This window comes from Siphateles boraxobius, unplaced genomic scaffold, assembly GCF_051911475.1.
Source record: "Siphateles boraxobius isolate OS27281-9 unplaced genomic scaffold, OSU_SipBor_1 153, whole genome shotgun sequence".
NCBI classification, from domain to species: Eukaryota; Metazoa; Chordata; class Actinopteri; order Cypriniformes; family Leuciscidae; genus Siphateles; species Siphateles boraxobius.
Window position 1 is genome coordinate 100,001 of NW_027508759.1, and position 14,451 is coordinate 114,451.

The 14,451-nt window shown below is 44.7% G+C and overlaps 1 protein-coding gene across 2 annotated transcripts in view; it reads right to left on the minus strand.

Moving 5' to 3' along the window:
• Window positions 1–8,204: 8,204 nt before the first annotated feature.
• The window catches only part of LOC143738803 (uncharacterized), a 43,012-nt gene continuing 36,765 nt past the window's right edge, over window positions 8,205–14,451 (minus strand). For both annotated transcript variants that reach the window (XM_077230899.1, XM_077230901.1), the window contains exon 13: window positions 8,205–8,852. The gene's annotated coding sequence lies outside the window, so the exon portion shown is untranslated. The remainder of the gene's footprint in view (window positions 8,853–14,451) is intronic.

Consider the following 14,451-nt stretch of genomic DNA (forward strand, 5'->3'; position numbering starts at 1 on the left):
AAAGAAGGCGTACGCCGCTCTCTACGCAATAATTGGTATTTATAAAAAGCAAACTTGACGGTAAAATGTGCGGTCCTTCACGCAAGCTCTGACCCAGGCGTACGCAGAAAAACGGGTGAAATGAGAAATGGCGACACCGTCGGCAGATGGAAGAAACACGTGAAAGTGTGTGAAACTGTAGACCGTTGTGTAAAATAAATGGCAATACTGCCTCTCATAAATAACACGAAGACTTTACAAAGCAAGTCTTACAATCAACAGCCTACACGAACACCCGTTTGATCGATCTGAAACAGAAATGCAAATTAATATTTCCAAAAAGAAAAGTCAAATATGTTCTGCAATAATATTGGCATGTTATACAATTCATCCTCATAAATAAGATGGTAAACAGAACGAAATAATGTACAAAACTGATATTCTCGCCAATGTGTCCGTCTGGCGGAGCAGATATAGATGCAATTAGATAGCCAGTCAGATAGATATATAATTAGGGAGATATATAGCCTAGATAGATTTATAGACCGATAGATAAATAGTTGTATTATTTGTCCTCTGGGGAAAGTTGTTTTCATACTAAAAATGTCTTCATCAGCTACGGAATCATGGTATTCATGCATATGCCTTTAGTTAGTTTTATTTTTGATAAAATAACGTATGACGTAGCCTATGTCTCAACCATTCAGAAAGCTGCAAGAAATTACATTTGCGCTGAACTAATTCCCATTTCCAAGTAGATTATAACCAACATCTGTAGCTTGTCAGATGCAATTAAATGGATGGAAATAAAATGCCCCATCACAATGCGTAATGACGCACAATGGCTGATCTTGCGCTCTTAGAAGATGTGGCAAATTGAAGGATTCGGAGTGAACGCATCTTCAGACAGCAAGAAGATTTGCTGGCAAATGAGGACGAGTGGCTCATGAGCCGGTTCCGACTTCCTCGAGCTGTCCTGTTGGACCTCTGCGGTCTTTTGGCCCCCGCGTTACAGAGGAGCACTCGGAGGAACCATGCCGTGCCAGTCCCACTTCAAGTCCTAACAACACTAGGATTCCTGGCGACTGGCACTTTTCAGAGGGAATTGGCTGACAGGTCAGGCATATCTCAGCCGACCCTTAGCCGGATAATGCCAGACGTTTTAAAAGGCATAATAGCTTTGTCCCATGAGTGCATAAAGTTTCCATACACGGCGGGTGAACAGGCAAACAAGAAAGCTCAATTTGCAGCTATGTACGGTTTCCCAAACGTTATCGGTGCTGTTGACTGCACTCATGTTGCCATAAGGGCACCGAATGTGAATGAAAATGCTTTACTTAATCGAAAGCATTTCCATTCGATCAATGTCCAAATTATTTGTGATGCAGACATGTTGCTCACTAACGTAGTAGCTCGGTGGCCTGGGTCAACCCATGACTCATTCATTTTAAGACACAGCAGTGTTGGGCGCAGACTCGAGGCTGGTGCTGTGCGTGATGGCTGGCTTCTAGGTAGGCTACGTTTGATTACTAGACATTTTACTGTACTTCAAAGTCTTAACCCTTTCACTATCCTTGCAGGGGACAGTGGATATCCCCTCAAACAGTGGCTGCTTACACCTTTCCTCAATCCACATAATGCAGAGGAAAGGCACTACAACATGTGCCACAGCCGAGCTCGCGCTATAGTGGAGCGCACCATCGGCCTGTTTAAGGGCAGATGGCGCTGCCTCGACTGCACTGGAGGGAGGTTATTGTACACTCCTGAAAAGGTGTCCAAAATCGTGCTGGCATGTGCAGTACCGCTGCTAGACATTTTGGTGCCCTAAGCATAATTCCTTTATGGTGCCCCCCGCCCCCGGGGAAAAAAAAAAAACGTTTATTTTTACCGGTTTAACTTTAACTTTTTAACGCGCAATCCAACGGAACACTGAGGCGGCGGCGGCACCATCGTTACTTTCTAGAGCAATTAAATACTCTTGTTCCGCCTGTCTTGTTATATACATCCCTAAAAAGTGCCTAATAATATTTCTATAATGAAATAATATCGGCACTATAATTATTATGACTATGATATGATGATTGATTTTTCATTAGGCTATTTTTGGTGCCCCCCTCAGCACTTGGTGCCCTACGCACAGCGCGTGATGCGCGTGGTGGGAGCGGCGGCGCTGGGCATGTGCTGTGCTACACGATGTGGCACAGCTTAAAAACGTGCCTCTACCCTCTGACGCCGATTGCTGTGTTGGCCCCGACCCTGACCCCCATCCCCAGGCATTTGAGCCAAATGCTGCTGCTGTGCGCCAGCGTTTGGAAGTGATGCGTCGCTTGTAAAGAACAACAAAAAGTGTGGAAAAAATATATTATTTATTCAAGAATTCCCTCATTGTGCTGTTTATTTCAGTTAGGACAGTCTTGATTTCACCCAACTCCTTTGCCACCTCTCTGACTGAGTTAATGACTTCCCTCTGCATTTCAAGGACTGCATCGGTGAGGACACGCCCGCTGCTGGAGGGTTGAGAGCCGCGTGCCGTGGAGACGCTGGGCACAGACGGCTGCTCAGCTGCAGCCTCTGAACCACTGCCACTGGCCCAGCTAGAACACCCAGCGACTGAAATAAAGATTGTTCTATATGAATAAATTGTAATCGTGTAGCCTACATACATGTGACTTGACTGCATTCATTTGACTTATTTCACTTACCTGTGTCATCCGGTGCATCTGGCGCGTCAGTGTCCCCCTTCCGCCTCAGTCACCACTCCACTTAATAGGGATTCCCCAATAATTGCCGACAGTCTCTCATCAAGAGGGGTCAGCTCCGGTGTCCCCTTTCCCCCACCCGTGGCAGACACACTCTGGCGATGGAGCGCTAGACGCTTTTTTGCCTCGACTTTGATGTCTGACCATTTCTTTTTTATTTCGGCCACAGTGCGAGGTTGCGAGGCTACAGCATTTACAGCGTCTGCAACCTTTTGCCACTCAAGTGCCTTTTTGGCATTAGTAATGCCCACACTGTGCCCTCCAAACAACATTTTTCTCCTCTTTTCCACCTCGCCAACGATAACTTCTACTTCACATTGAGTGAAGTTAAGTTTTTTTGATTTCCTCTCTATGTTTGCCATAATTTCACAATCTATGAATATTAACTTGTGGGCGTTTCACGGACTATTTATGGGCAACTATGGGCGTGACATGAAGCCGCAAAAGCTGCGCTTCATTTAGAATTGATTGGGATTTATTAAGGAAAAAATGCGTAGGATGTGCGTGCGCACGGTTTTATAAATCTGAATATTTCTGTGCGTACGCACGTCCTATGTTTCATCCGTACGCCACTTCTGACGCAAATCCTACGCAAAGTTTTATAAGTGAGGCCCCTGGTCCGATTCGAAACAGCAGACTTGTAGGCTATTAATAGTGGATACATACAAGCAGATGACAAATACGTTATACCGTAATTAAACTACTAAACTATACCCGTTCCATCTCTATACAGCACTCTGACTCTGTAGGCATTATTGTCCGACTCCGGGTCGAAATGAACACCGTTACTGAGAGTTTCTGATATTATTATCATGATTCTGTGAGATGAACTTGTCCTGAGACTGAGCGCGAGCTCTTGAAGCTCCGCCCCCTGTGCCGTGCTCATTTGCATTTAAAGGGATACACACTAAAACAGCGCGTTTTTCTGAGCGCCAAAAAATGACAATTTAAACATGCTGTAAAAAATGATCTGTTGGGTATTTTGAGCTAAAACTTCACATACACACTCTGCGGACATCAGAGACTTATTTTAAATCTTGTGAAAAGGGGCATAATATGGGACCTTTAAAATTCAATTTTAACACCCAGCTTTTTGTCTTGTTTTTCCAGTACGGATATTTAAACATTCTTGAATCAAGATACATTTACTAGAGAAGCAAAATGACTGAAGATGTATTAAAAATTACTTTCTGAATAAATATATAAAAATTAAGTGAGTTTTGGGTTAAAACTAGAACAAATACTGTATCTGCCAATGGAGTCAGAAAAATAATCTTGTTTTTCCTTTGAATTAAGTTAGATATTTGTTCTTGTTTTACGTGTTGATTATGTATTGCTGAATAGTTAGAGCATTTTGTACTCGGATCATCTGTCATATTGCATATAGCAAGGGCCTGTTGCTTATAATTTATAGGCTTGACTATCCTTATCCGTACTGATTTAAATAATAGGATGGAATTGTTGAAACAACTACAACTTTACCGTAGTAAAAATAAGGTTTACTATATGGACACAATAGGCTTTAGTATAGTAGGGTGATATCAGCTAAATTGGGCCACTTTTTGGTAAATCGTTTGGGACAATAATACAATACCATATATGCCTTTTCCATGTGTTTTTATGATTAATAATGACTGTTTTTGATAATTTTGTGTTGAAATTATGTAATAAAATATAATTATTTAGGCCCTACAGTTCTTGAAACATCAGCTGTGCTATAAAAACTTTTTTTTGCATGAACAGTTTCAGGTAAAATGGGAAAATAGTAATTTATCATCAATTTTAATTTTAAAACACAATTGCTTATACAGCCACATAACATTTAAACTGCATTAAGTAAATATGTATTCATATGGGTGCAAACCCACATATCCAAATGTGCAATTAAAAAAGTCAATTTTGGAAAAGCATAGATCAGTGAACTGATGTCAGTGTGTGTGTGTGTGTGTGTGTGTGTGTGTGTGTGTGTGTGTGTGTGTGTGTGTGTGTGTGTGTGTGTGTGTGTGTGTGTGTGTGTGTGTGTGTGTGTGTGTGTGTGAACAACACATTTAGAATGAAATGTGCAAATTACAAAAATTCACATTCAAAATTGATAACTGATATGCGTACGTATGCGATGAAAACATTTTTCAAACACAGTCTTTGCAAATGAAACCGTCGTCCTCACAGACACCATTCTCTTCACCACAGCTCTCATGAAACCAGGCAGAACATGGATCACATTTTACCCATTCCTCAGTAGCCTTGGGTCATTTGGGTCACCATAGTGGGTGTTGCAGACTTTTCAAGGTGATTTGCAAAAAAATATGTTCATATACCAAACTAACAACATTATTTCTGATTGATGCCATCAAGACAGATATTATGCATGGTTTTTTTTATTATATATTTATCATCCTTATAATAGTTTAGTTAGATTTGGTATGCCAGGCTACTTACCATGCAGCTTTCTGGTGTAGTCTTGATTTGAACGATTCCCCCGCCCACCATAGCAACCATAAACCAATCAAACCACAGTTATGACAACAGTTTGAAATCCTTTGCAGTCATTGGCTCTAAATTCCAGAGGAGCTGGGACCCCCAAACCTTAAATGGCCCGTTTTACCTGATATCACCCTATAGTCTTGTTTACAATATATTTACCACAGTAAAATCATAGTAAAATGAATATTCTGGTTTTCCTGACCCTTCCAAAAAAAAAAGTGTCCAAAAACTGTACTCTTGCGTTTTCTTTTTAGTTTTTCTCTTACAAATTTTATATTTTCCAAAATGTTCTCTTCACAAAAATATTTTTCTTCCATTTGTTCTTTTCCCCAAATATTTTTTCTCAAAAAAAAAATAAAATAAACAAAATCCTCAAGAGGTACCAAAACCTTTTTTTTTTTTTACAAATATCATGCACTGCCCAAATCAGCCACCAGGTGTCACTGCCAGTAAACATATGCTTGTGTTTACAAGCTGTCAGATGTGTGTGGTACTTTCTGTTGATTCGTTTTATAATACAATAACAGAAAATGTGCTAATCTTTATTTTAAAAAAGAGCCACTATAATATTATAGTCTCTACCTCAGGTTACAGGTTTCAAATGGCAATCATTTTTCTGAAGTGTGACAACAGGAGATGTTTCATGACTTCCTGTTGTTCTCACATGATTGTGTGATAAGTGTTTATTTTCCATCGAGTGCTAGAGTCAGTCCGCTACAAAACGACTATAGACTAACAATGGCACTTATTCTAAATATGCGTAGAGGTACAAATATAGCGAGATCCATATAGCGATATATAGTAAATTGATCAATGTAAGCCAGATACATTGATGGCTAATGCTGTCTGAATAGACAGAAATCTAGTTTTGTTTGCATTGACATTGCAAGAGATGACTCAAATCAACATAAAAACCCAAACTTACCTTTAGCAGCAGAGTTCTACCTCACTCATATGAGAACTTTTTATCTATAAAAAGTTATTTCTGTAAATAAACCATCAAAATTACCTTTGTGTTTTGCATATTGACTGAGCAATCATGCTTATTTGATTAAAAGTAATGATAGTGTTTATGATTAAAATGATTAAGTGGCTAAATGCATGAAGCTATGATGTGTTTTTCTATTTGTAGATGACATAATGGCACATAATACAAATAATGTACCTGTGTGTTTTAAAAGTGATCCAGGAATAAGGAAATAATAAGGTATTCACCTGTGTGATTTATGGGAAATGTTTTCAATGAACACAGAACGAAAGCAACAACACAGTGGTGTGACCTCAAGGGGAATTTGTGTTTTACTGCTGATCACTTACACAAAGTGAAGTATTAACTTCAAAAACACGACAATCCTGCGTATTGGGGAGGGTTTGACTTTTGTTTTCACTTTTAAGCTAAATCTTATGACAAGGATCCTATCAATGATCCGTGTTTGATTTTGTAACCTCACTTTTCATGATTGACTAAATAATATGATTAAACTGACAATTAGTATCAAAGTTTAAGCCAAAACAAACTGAGAATTGCATTTTTGAAAATGCTGTATTTCTAGAAAAAAAAGGTATAAATGTCAAAAAAAATTGTAATTTGTGGCAGCTGTGATTGTAATCTAATTTTTTTTTTTTGGATTAATTGTGCAGCCTTATAAAGCAGGAAATCCGTGTTTACATGCAATTTGTGCAAATCATTCCTTTCCAAACCACAGAGAATCACAAGAGCAGACTGGATTGGACAGCAGTGCATCAGATCTTGGGCCGGTTTCACAAAGATAGACTTTGACTATGGCTTAGATATAGTAGATAGTCAGACTTCAGATCGACATCTAAATCAGACCGTTGCGCAAAGCACTGAAGACTGACTATCTTAAGTAGGACTACACTGCAGTGCATTCTGGGTAAAATAAGACACTTTTCAAAACAAAAAACATGGCGGATCGACTCTGCGCACTTCAAGAACTAAGAACTAAATTTTGTTTACCAGCATCCTCATATTTTGTCTTTTTTCAGCTACGCTCGGCTCTCAATGCAAAAAAGAATGTTGTTTGTTGGGTTTACAGCTGCAAAGAAGACTATAATACAGAACTGGTTTACTCCGCACATGTGTGCAGAAATATATTGGATTCATAGCCTCCCTTAGACTCGGGTCTAAGACTCTGTTACCTTGGCAACCAGCAGTAACAATCAGTTACAGTACAAACAGCCAAAAGAAAAGGGAAAATGCTCATAATTTGTGGTTTGCTGTCGGCGTAATGGAGAGAGCTATGAGAAGGGAAAGGGTTTTTAGCGACCGCAGTAATACTGGAAATATATAATGATGAGGACTTTTTTTTTCTGTACGTCTTTAACGCTCCGCTCAACGGTCGGATTAACATTTAACACGAAATTAAACATTTCTTCTTGTTACTACATTCTCCGCTAAATTTCCCAAGTAAAATGTCCTTGTAACTGTTATACTCCTCCAACAAACGCATGTTTTCCTGCACTGAGCGGTTGGATGCGCTTACTCGATCCGCCATGTTTTTTGTTTTGAAAAGTGTCTTATTTTACCCAGAATGCATTGCAGTGTAGTCCTGCTTAAGATAGTCAGTCTTCAGTGCTTTGTGCAACGGTCTGATTTAGATGTCGATCTGAAGTCTGACTATCTACTATATCTAAGCCATAGTCAAAGTCTATCTTTGTAAAACCGGCCCCTGTGGGGTTAAGGTGTCTAATTATTTTGGTCTTAATTAAGTCAGTCTTTATTTTTGTGAAACAGTCTAACTTGCATTAGACTAGTCTATGAGCAGATTTTAGACTTGTCTAACACTATAGACCGGTCTAAAATAGTTTTGTGAAACCTATCAGTGGAGAGGAGACAGAGTAATGAAGTCAATCAATCAGTATTATCCCCATCTGACCTGATGTTTTTCCACTGAGTATTTTTTTTTTTTTTAACCACATGATATTTGCTTTTCTAATATGTAGAAACGAGTCTAAAAAAGATTTGTGAACATTTTTTACTAGACTTTTTCACTACAATGGAAACCATTGCTGAAGCAATGTAAAATTTCAAGAAACCTTTGGGAGGAATCCTTATATTTTAACCATATTTATGATTTAGAGTTTAGTTCAGAATGAGAACTATTGTATAGTATACAGTACAGTATGTTCTTAGAAATGTTTCTAAAGTTGTTAAAAATTTGGTCAAATCTTATTTTTATTATTTAGTACTGCCCTTCAGTAGCTTTTTACATGTTTCCTAGAAGACAAAATAGGTGCAATTTACCCCGATCATCCTGTTCAAAAGTTAACACCCCCGGTTCTTAATGCATCATGTTTTCTTCTGAAGCACCAGTGGATAGTTTGTAATAGTTGTGTTTGAGTCAGTGTGAAAATATGGATCTCAAAATCATACAGTCACTGCTGGAAATGGCTCAAATATACAGAAGATGCTGGAAAACTGAAGACTCATTTTCAAGGGCCAGATCCAGATGCATCTTCTTTTGTTGCATTGCTTGACGGTTTTGCACATGTCAGTTTTCTGCTATATTTCCTGATCTGACAGAGATTGTGTTTGTTGGGTGTTTGCTGTTGCATCAGTCTCATTATTCTCATCTTCTGACTGATTCCCTGGATCATGAGAAGCATTTTCTGTAGGTTGAGGATCAGGGATAGTTAAAAAGAATAGTTGAGCACAAATGCACAATGAAAAGTCTCTCATTATTGTGTATATATATTGTAAGTCAATAGGGACCAAAGTTGTAGCACTTCAAAAAGCACATAAAGGCAGAATAAAAGTAATTCACATGTTGCAGTGTTCTGTCCATGTTCTGCGCTTTTTGGAGCTACACAAATTACTCAAGAAGGTCATCACAAGCCAAAGTTCTCTTACGAGAGTATCTCTCGTACTGCGTAATATCTTACGCTATGGGGAAAACCTCTTTTCCACGAGATATTGAAGCCAAAAATTATCCTTTAATTTTGATTAATGTAAAACGCTGTGCGGCAGCGTGCAGACAAAGGCAAGACGGCTCGCGCGCCTATTGGCTGCCCTGCGGCAACAGCAGCAAGCCTATCGAGAGAGGCCCTGCGTGACGTGACATCCAATGGGGGTGCTTCGCGCCCATTTCGTCGCGTCCCGCCAGAATAGGCGTGGCCTTGGCCTATAAATACGCTCGACAGGCTGATACAAACTGATTTTCAACTCTTCAGCGAAAGCACTACTGCATCGCTGGATCCGGAGTGAGAAGCCGCGCCGTCTGATTGTAAGCCTTCTGCGGGACGAGCCTTCGAGCCTGAAGTCGCTGGCCTACACCTCGCCGCCTTCAGCCGCCGTACCTGCTACGCTTTCCGGCGTTCATATCCTTTTCACTGCTGAGTGTGTGTTCGCCGCTGCGACTCACACTCTATCTCTGTTTTGTATCTGTTCTAAAAGAGCAAGCGTCTTTTTGAAGACGCTTCGTTCCTGTGGAACTATTGCCATGGTGACTCTGAGGACTTGCCTGGCATTTTCTCTCCGAGTCTGCACTCCCGCCCGCTGTAGTGCCGCGCCGCAAAGCGCCGTATTCAGCGGGTCCTCGAGCCTTCTCCAGCCCGTGAAAGCTCGCCGGTTCGCCCGCCAGCTTCACCAGCTTCAATCGAGTCGCTCACTGACGGACAACGGCCGCCGCGCGCCGCCGCTTCCGCCATTAGTGACGACAAGATAGCTGCATCGGTAGAGGAGGCCAGCTATTGCCATGGTGAGTGAGACTCCCGCCCGCTGTAGTGCCGCGCCGCAAAGCGCCGTACTCAGCGGGTCCCTGATCCTTCTCCAGCCGTGAAAGCTCGCCGGTTCGCCCGCCAGCTTCACCAGCTTCAATCGAGTCGCTCACTGACGGACAACGGCCGCCGCGCGCCGCCGCTTCCGCCATTAATGACGACGAGATAGCTGCATCTGTAGAGGAGGCCAGCTGCTATATCCCCGCGTCGGACAGTGAGGATTGGGCGAGCTCTGTGGATCTCCCCCTTCTGCCCGCGAGTCGTCAGGGAAACGGGCCAGCATTAAACCGCGGCTAGCTTTTCTTTACGTTATAAGAAAGCTACCCCGCCCCCCGTGGGCATGCGTCATCGGCGAAATGAGGATAGAGTGTATTTTTAGTCCCGCCGAGGCCGGACCAATCTCCATTCCTCAAACATTTCTCAGTTCCTCTTAGTTTGAGCGGCTGAAAATGTCAATATTGCAGCAATGAGCCTGTTGTATAACACGCACGCATGCAAACAAACGCCAACACACACAAAACTGTGATGACGCTCTATTATGTGGTCGAGCTATTTTAGGCTTTTGTCGTTTCCCCCTGTGGTTCAGTGGCGAAACCTACAGCCATCGCACGGGAGACCCGTGTTCGATCCCAGCTCTCGCAGCAGATAAAATTTAGTCTCGCCCGGCCAGACTTGCACTGATACTTTTCGCTCGTTCAGTTCCAAGAAAATGTGACTGTTCCAGTGTATTTTGCAGTAAACAAGCCGGTACCATGGCCCGCTTGCCTGCACACAAATGCTGTTTCCACGGCGACCCAGAAAAATCATATAAGCAATGTATTGTCTGGTATTCCGGCCACAGCCGATGGTGTTTTGAGTGTAATGAAAATGCCCACAGCCCAGTGTTCATTTCTACACACAAACACAGCCCGCCACAGTGCAGGGCTCGCACATATGAAATCGACTCATGTCAATTGTGCATTAAATGTAGTGAATGTGCCCACAACCCAGTGCCCACAAACACTACACGCTGCATGTGCCACGTTTTCTGTAAAACGAAACCAACACACATACAGTCAGCTAAGACCCACGGTGTTTAAGTCTCGCCGCGGCCAGACTCCACCGAAACCTCTCGCTCGTTCAGTCCCAAACAATGTGACTGTTCCAGTGTATTTCGCAGTAAACAAGCCGGTACCACAGCCCGCTTGCCTGCACATTAACGCCATTTTTACGGCGACCCAGATAAATCCAATAAAGAGTGTATTTTCTGGTGTCCCGGCCATAGCCGATGGTGTTATGAGTGTTGTAAGAATGCCCACGTCACAGTGCCCATTCCCACACACAGACACAGCCCCCCACAGTTCAGGGCTAGCACAAATAAAATCGACTCATGTCGATTGTGCAAACGTAGTGAATGTGCCCACGACACAGTGCCCACAAACACTACACAGTTCGTGTCCCACGGTTTCTGTAAAAACGAAACCAACACATATTCAGTCAGCGCAAGCCGACGGTGTTTTCAGTGCAGTAAATGTGCCCGCTGTCCCGCGCCCACATTCACTCACAGACACGCTGAACCCTACGGGGTTTGTCCCGCTCGTTCTCTCTCCACAATTTGTCATAGAGAAAGCGAGTGCGAACAGGCTGCCCGCCGTGATCGGCGCGCCCCCCGCCTCGCGCACTTTAAACACAGTGTTCATGTCTCAGCACACCGAAGCTCTGCAGCCGCCGCTGTGCCGCGGCCAGAGCCCGGATATCATTCTGCCTCTAGCTATCCACGCGAATGCATGGGCAATGCTTCCCGGGGTATCAGAATCGGTGTTGAACACTATAAAGAGAGGCTATTCGCTACAGTTCGCTCGACGTCCCCGCCGTTGCACGGCGCATGTCGAAACCACGGTGGACAATGAAGTATCTCATCTACTTCGAACCGAAATAGCGAAACTACTGAGCAAAGGGGCCATAGAACCTTTATCTCAGGCTCAGAGCGAAGGGGGTGCATACAGCAGATATTTTCTGGTACCGAAAAAAGACGGGGGTCTCAGACCCATTCTAGATCTGCGACAATTGAACAAAGCGCTTCTGAAACGCAAGTTCAAAATGCTGACAACCAGCAAAATCCTCGCGCACGTGCGCCAGGGAGACTGGTTCATGTCAATAGATCTGAAAGACGCCTATTTCCAAATACAGATTGCGTCACGTCACAGGCGATTCTTGAGATTCGCCTTCGAGGGCCAGGCATATCAATACACAGTCCTACCGTTCGGTCTGTCTCCAGCACCCCGTATATTCACGAAGTGCATGGACGCGGCTCTCGCACCCCTGAGACTTCAGGGCATGCGAATTTTGAACTACTTGGACGACTGGTTGATTCTAGCTCGATCACGATCAGAGCTCATAGAACACAAGACCGCATTACTCGAGCATCTCGAGAATTTGGGTCTCACAGTCAATTGGGCGAAGAGTTCGCTGTCTCCCAGCCAGAAAATCTCCTTTCTGGGAACAGTGATGGACTCGCTGTCTATGACAGCACGTCTGTCGCCGGAGCGAGGACTGAACATTCAGCGCGCCGTGAAATCCTTCCGCCGCGGCCCTATAGTCCAGCTCAAACGGTTTCAGAAAATGCTGGGCCTCATGGCCTCAGCATCTTCAGTACTTCAGCTGGGCCTGCTTCGCATGCGCCCACTGCAGTTATGGCTGAAAGCACGAGTTCCGCCCGGGGCTTGGGCCGCTGGTCTGTTTCGCCTCAGGGTCGACAGGAAATGCGTCTCGGCTCTGAAACCTTGAAAAAAGCCGACTGGTACCAGTCAGGCGTGAGTCTGGGGACTCCCTCGAGTGTGATGGTGGTGTCCACGGACGCCTCCACCTCGGGATGGGGAGCGCTGCTCGAGGGCAGACCGTTCTTTGGCCAGTGGTCAGAACGGGAGAAGCTCCTACACATAAACTGTCTAGAAATGCTGGCAGTAGACAACGCGCTAAGGCGTTTTTGTCCCCAGATAAAAGGCCGCCACGTCTTAGTCCGGTCGGACAACATGTCAGTGGTGGCGTACATAAATCACCAGGGCGGCGTCAGGTCCCGAAGCCTTTACAGGCTGACGAAACGCTTCCCTGGGCTGGGCTCAGCACAACCTGCTTTCACTGAAAGCAGCGCATGTGCCTGGTCACCTGAATCTTGGACCAGACAGACTGTCCAGAAACAATGTCCAAGCAGGGGAATGGTCGCTGCACCCGCAGACGATCCAACTGCTGTGGGAGACATTCGGCAGAGCGCAGGTGGACCTGTTCGTGTCCCAGGAAAACGCTCACTGTCCGAACTTTTTCTCCAAGAGCAGGGACGTGCTGGCCCACGTATGGCCCCGACGCCCCCTCTATGCTTTACCCCCCGTCTCGCTCCTGCCTCAAGTGCTGGAACGAATCAGGGAAAATGGATGCCCAGTGCTGCTCGTGGCTCCGGTATGGACGAACCAAACCTGGTTCCCAGTCCTGATGCAGCTGGCCAGCACTGCCCCGTGGCCGATACCGGTGAGGAGAGACCTCCTCTCTCAGGCAAAGGGCTCGATTTGGCATCCTCGCCCGGAGTTATGGTCCCTACATGTGTGGGCCATCAACGGGTACCCGCTAACCTCCCGGAGGGAGTGTTAAACACGATCACGCAGGCTAGGGCCCCGTCTACTAGACGGCTCTACTCCTCGAAATGGTCAGTGTTCTCTACCTGGTGTCAAGCTCAGGGCTTTTCACCCGTAGACTGCGGGGTTACGGAAGTGCTCTCCTTCCTTCAGGAGCTGCTGGATAAGGGTAGAACCCCGTCCACGCTCAAAGTATACGTGGCGGCCATAGCGGCGTTTGCAAAACCGACGTCTGGCCAGTCACTGGGGAAGAACGACCTCGTCGTGCGATTCCTCAGGGGAGCTCGGAGGCTGAATCCTTCCAGACCTCCCTCAGTCCCTATGTGGGACCTTTCTACGGTTCTGGAAGCCCTGAAAGGTGCCCCATTCGAGTCAATCCATTTGTCAGACATGAAGCACCTGTCTTTCAAAACGGTATTTCTTGTGGCTCTTGCTTCAATGAAGCGCGTGGGGGACTTGCAAGCGCTTTCAGTAAGCGCGTCCTGTACTGAGTTTGGGCCTAATGACTCAAAAGTCATACTCAAACCAAGGCACGGGTACGTGCCAAAATCCCTCAACACACCGTTCAGGGCCCAGGTTATTTCCCTGTGCGCCCTCCCGGTGAACAATGAGGAAGCGGATGCTAATCTCCTTTGCCCCGTCAGGCCGCTGAGGGCTTATGTGTCCCGCTCGTCTGTTTTCAGGCAGACCGAGCAGCTCTTTGTTTTGTTTGGCGGCCGCTCCAAGGGACTGGCCGCATCAAAACAGAGCCTATCCAGATGGATAGTCGATGCCATAGTGCTGGCTTACACTTCTAAGGGCCTGCAGTGTCCTTTGGGTGTCAGAGCGCACTCCACGAGAGGCGTGGCCTCTTCGTGGGCGTGGTCTAGTGGGATTTCCTTGCATGA